We start from the raw sequence: 6,000 nt of genomic DNA, 5'->3' as shown, positions 1-6,000 counted from the left end.
GAGTCAGGAACAAGACATGCTTACCCTTCCTGAGCATCTGATATGATTTAGTTTTTGTTTTGTTTTGTTAGCGTGCATATAACAAGGACTTCAATACTTCTCCGTCAAAGAATCAGGCAAAATGTGTATAAGGTGTGGCACATGAAGGGAAAAAATACAGAGATTTTATTGCATTACCAACTATCTATACTCTATAACCTCCAGAAATAATCATCGAAATGTTTGTAAAATTTGTCTTTTTTTATATATAGATTTTAGTTCAAATGCACTATGTAAAAAATGGTGGGAAAGTGTTCCCGCACTTTTTCCCTATATAAGCAGTCTAAAAGTATCTACTTCACAGATGCTTCAGGATAAATTTAAATAGATTTTCAGTTGTTTTCTAGATGTATTGAATATATTTGAGGCAAAAAAGACCAAATTGAGAAATATGATGTGCCACCCATTGCCTGATTCTTACACAGAATGGTACTTAAGTGTTTACCTTATCTTCAGTTGTTATTTGTAAATGTATTTAATTCCGTTCGTTTCATTATGTAAGTTGTCTCTTCTGTTTGTGAATTCCATATATATTTATTTTATTTTATTTTTTTTTTTTTTTGGGCCATTTATTTTAATTTTGATGTTACTGATTTGTTTTCTTTCTTATTTTGACGCTACGGTATTTTTGCGCAAAACATACATGCAAATTGTAATTGATCTTAATCCATTAAAAGATCTCGGACAAACAACGAAGGATTCTCTTTCATCTGATGTTACTTTTATCACAAAAGATTTGACCCGTCTTACAGTTACAAGAGAAGGTGAGCTATTCCTAAGTACATTGAATCCTGTCTAAACCGAACCCCGATTAAACCAAACACTTTATAAATTATCTTTACATGCATTTAAATTCCATTTGACCCTTTATAAAATGAACACCTCTCTAAACCGAACTAATTTAAAAGTCCAAAAGGTTTAGAAAGGTTTCACTATATTTTTTAAATAATGGAGGAGTTAATCTATAGGTAGAATGATTTTTTTTAAATGTTATTTGAAATGTTTCAGAACTTTATATTAAGTAATCAATCGATGCAACTACCTTCCATTGGTGGGGAAAATAAAATTTCATTTAAAAAGGAAATAAAATTTATATTTTCAAATACCTCCTCTGAAACCATGTTTAACCAAATCACTGTCTTATTAAAAAGTTTAAGAATGATCTCAGACTAGATATTGTGTTTTCCTCACTTATTTCATAAAATATAATTATTTCTTTTCATGTGTTTCACTTCAATTATAAAAGAAACACATTTGTCAATATGAACAGCATTCATAGTAAATAAAATAGATTCCAGTAATTTCAAAATAATGCTGCTGAAACAAACAAAATATTTCAGACGTTTAGGTATTTCCTAATCAATTTCTTTTTAACTTTAAGGAAAATAGAATTTCAAGAAACATGATTTACTATCATATCATTTTCTGTACTCTATCAAAGTAATGACAAAATATAATATAACGAGAATGGTTATGGTGATTATTTTAAAGAGACAAAAACACCAACAAAACGGAAAATGTCAGCTCAAGGTCACCCATGGATCTCCAATGAACGACAAAGAAACCTTGACATCGAAGGACAGGCTGCAGTTGGCCTCATACTGAGGTACACAGAAATAATATATACTCCAGCAACTCCAACAACGTAAACATTTAATGAAATTGAAAACGAAACAAGACATACACAGGCCAGAAATTCCTGACTTGTGACAGGCGCAAAAAATACGGCGGGGTTAAATGTATTATACACAATCAATGACAGTTTTTTGATGATTTATCATATATATCGGTGTATCTAAAATACACTTGTAATCAGGAAGTTAATCATTTACTGAATATTGACTGATATGCCTTGACTTTTAGCCGATCAGTTCGGCAATTGCGTTTAAACCCTTCATTTTGGACGGCTGAAGAATTGTGAAATCATTGTTTTATAAAGCTAATATATTTTATGATATTATCAGTGTTTGCATTCAGTAGTTGATACAGTCTTTTTTACATCGACTACATACCCTAGAAATTCTGGTATCAACACAGATTTACAGCAAACGAGTAAAACCGAAACTTCTAATTCAGGTACAATTATATTTTGTTCATACATAATGCTAAAATATTCGAAAATCAACATAATGAAATAAATTCTGCAATTTTACTCTCGGTATTGCTCCCTACAAAACACAAATATTAATCTGCTAGTCACTAGATTTAAAAAATATGTAGAAAATAGCAACCTAATATGGAGAAAATCTGCATAATAAAAAAGGATAATCAATTGGTCATCGTGAATAATAAAGATGTAATCATTCATGCTGAGAACATATTTAAAAAAATCAAAGTCAAAATCTTGCGTTTCATCATTCGTGATGATATTTTGGTTATTCTATCTTTTCAATTATTTATCCTATTAACGCATTATTGTTAACCTTATTATCAAGAGATATTTATTTTCGATATATTCTCGGGCAAGAAAAAAAACGTAAAATGAGAAGCCGCAAAAACGTATTTTTCAACAGAAGACATCTTTGAGAAGGTTTTAGATGCAATATTGGACAACATCATTAGTCGCAAATATAAGTTTCCGAGAACGCATATTTGCATATTTGTTAATGGTATTAACAAGCACTGAGTGATTGCTTCTTTTGTTATAATGTTATATATTAAAGTTTCCACAACAAGTTTAAAAATACACGTATGTATGACAATTCGATAAAGAAATATTTAAATAGTTTTGTTTTTGTACTTCTTGGATACAATTATTTTATTTATTTATTCATTTTTTTTTAACTTATGTTCATTTTCCTATGTATCTGATTCCAATGCTACTGATTGGCTGATTGATTGATTGATTGTTTGAGTTATTTCAGCTATATTAGGCGATGAACATGAAAGGGATGATAAAATGAACATGAAATTACGATGATGAAATGAAAAAAAAAAAGATGGGACACAAGGATTATATAGCCGACAAATTTTGATTGGCACAAGATAAAAGAGAGGGGTGGGTAGGGTCGGGCAATTTAGCCTCCGGTGGCCTCCTCCAATCGAATACCACAGCACGGTTATTTAACGTGCGAGAAACGTGGCATCTTTCCCAGCATAATGTACCACTATGGTTTGCGGTCAGGTTTTCCGCATTATAGCCGGACAACCCCTGCATGTAACGCGACAGAGGAACCCCATTCCACCACCTGGGGCACACAACACAGTTGCTCTGTGGGCATAACGCCTAGCCCTCGGCAAATTTTCTGAGCACTATTTAGTCGCCTTTTATGGCAAGCTTAGCGCTGCTGCAGGCCTATTCTTTTGACACCTGGACCTGTACTAAATAAATCACGCGTATCGAAATTTGCAAAAAGATATAATTCGTTCATTTGTAAATATAAGAAGTAAGAAGTATATAATGTTTGATGCAAATGCAACAAGTAATTGTTTTTCTCTCAATTTATTCCAGGTACGACGTGGACAGCTATTTTAGCGGTATTTGGAACTTTCCTTGGTAGTTTTACAATAATTCAACTCATCACAATAATTAAAAGGCAAAAGGTAATGACAAAAACACAATAAGCTGTTTGTCCTTAGATTACTTGATTTCGCTAGTTCCCTTGATTACTCTAGAGTTAGTTCCCTTGATTACTCTAGAGTTAGTTCCCTTGATTACTCTTTTTATGGATACGAAACCTGATTTATGATTGATCTTGATCTTGGTGCAAATTGAGATAAAATGAGCAAAATAAAAGGTGCACAAAATGTCAGGTCATTTATATATATTCCAAAATATTGAGATGAAGTAGAATAGTATTTGCATTCCTTTCTATTGAGAATTTCCGTTTGTTGACACTACCATACATAACATACTTTCATAATTAAAAATTGATATTATTTGTGGGAGAAGATAGGCAATTCTTGTTTAATTAAAGAAATGCATAGTGAACGATACATGCGTCTCGACAATAAATGATTATTCTCTATTGATTAAAAGTATGCCTGAAAATTAGGCGGAGAATGATTCATCTCAAGATAACAAATGAAACTGTTCAAACATATTTGTTTCGTTTTATAAACATCTCTTCCTGTTTTCATTTACATGAATATATTATAAATAGTGATATAATTTTTGACTGGATATAGTGAAACCTTTCTGACGGAATAATTTCCCGTACCTTCTTATAATAGTACGGGGAAGTGATAATATCACCGTCGACTAACTTTTGTTTGCGCTCTTATTGTCGAATACATAGTCAATAAGGCCTACTGAAAGATTTCCAAACAAAAGAATTTTGGTATTAAGATATGGGTGAATCACTTACAAATGTATCATAAGTTTCTGCCAAGTTTTAAAGCAGTGTTGTACTCATCGTTTATTGACATTACCTACGAAATTGATCAAAATAGTAAAGTTTAGTGTTAATAATAAAAGGTATTTGTCTAATACAAAAATATTTATTATTTGTAAATGATTAATCAGATCATCAAAAAGGAATACTATCACAATTTGATTTCAAATGGTCAAGCAGGGCATTATTGAGAAAAAGTTTTTTTTTGTTTGTTTTTTTTTTCTATGCTCCAAATTTGTAGTTGAAACGTTATTTCTCATATACTTTTGTTTATGTGTACGTGTTTTGTTTTGTTTTGTTTTGTTTGTTTGTTTTGTTTGTTTATTTTATTTTTGTTATATTCAGGATGTTTGCTGTGTGTGTCTATTTTTCATTCCTGGTCATTATCCTAGGAATATATTCTTCTGATTATCGTTCGAATCAAAAAACTTCTTTTTTATAAAGCGTTCTAAGACACCAAACTCAAAACATCAATTTATTTATGTCAATATATGAAACAATCAATAAATTCATTAGGTAGATGAAAAAACGCCATCACGAAACACTTATACTAACAGGCTTTTGGTACCGGATGACTTCAAAATTTATATCTTTAATTTCAACTTTGGAATAGTTTGTCAGAGTCTGCTTGATTTTTTCTGTGAGATGACTCAATAATGTTATTAAAATGACGATTACTTTTTAGGACGCAGTCAAAAGGGGCGAGGAAAGGGAAGATTCCGACAAGACTGCGGAAATGATTAATACACTCTCATTTGAAGAATTTAAAGACCAATCAGATTTTTTCAACAACATACCACCTGCAATTCATACATTTTCGATTGAATAATGTTATAAGATTCATTTCTTCATTTATCTGAATTCAATGTTATATTGATATATCCCTCCTTCCGAAAAATAAAATAAAAAGAATTAAAAAAGACGGAAAATTCCAAAGGGAAGGATATTCCATTTTTAACTTTTTTGGTTGTTGTTGTTGTAATTAATGACAAAATTGTCTCTATTTAATATTTATATCCTTTTTTTATGATAGAAATGCAAATGGTCGTTCATTAAGATACACTTATTGATCGGAATCATTTTGTGACCATCTTGGTCTTGATAGACAAAATAAACGTCGTGAGTTTTGTTGATAAATACTTTTAAAATGCATTTTGTATAATTATAATAAAGATTTGTTTATTCAGAAACAGATATAGTACAAATCGTTGTACATTGTATAACTTATTGAAGGTGATATACTGTGAAACCTACCTATACCGAACCTTAGGGATGAGTAAACAAGGGAACCAAAGTTGTAGCGGAAATCCAAAGAAAGTAATTCAGGGACAAAGACCAAACATGGAAAACAGTCATACACAGCAGAGAATATTAAGTAACTAAAATAATGCATACAAAGTAACAAAAGAAAATGAGCAACTCGGACTCCACTAAAAATGGGAGCATGGACCAGGTGCACCGGTAGGGTAAGCGTCCTCTGCTTTTCTAGAAACACCCGCCGAGTTGCTCATAAAAATCAAGTCCGAGGTAGACGCAATAGAAAGGAAAACATATGACATGATGAACAACTCAGTTTTCATGATGCAGATGGATAAACAAGAAACAGGATACCTGTGCAAACCAAACA

Source organism: Perna viridis, chromosome 9, assembly GCF_037379345.1.
Source record: "Perna viridis isolate PV_CMFRI_1.1 ecotype Kerala chromosome 9, ASM3737934v1, whole genome shotgun sequence".
Classification (NCBI taxonomy): Eukaryota; Metazoa; Mollusca; class Bivalvia; order Mytilida; family Mytilidae; genus Perna; species Perna viridis.
Note: the sequence above shows the minus strand (reverse complement) of the source record.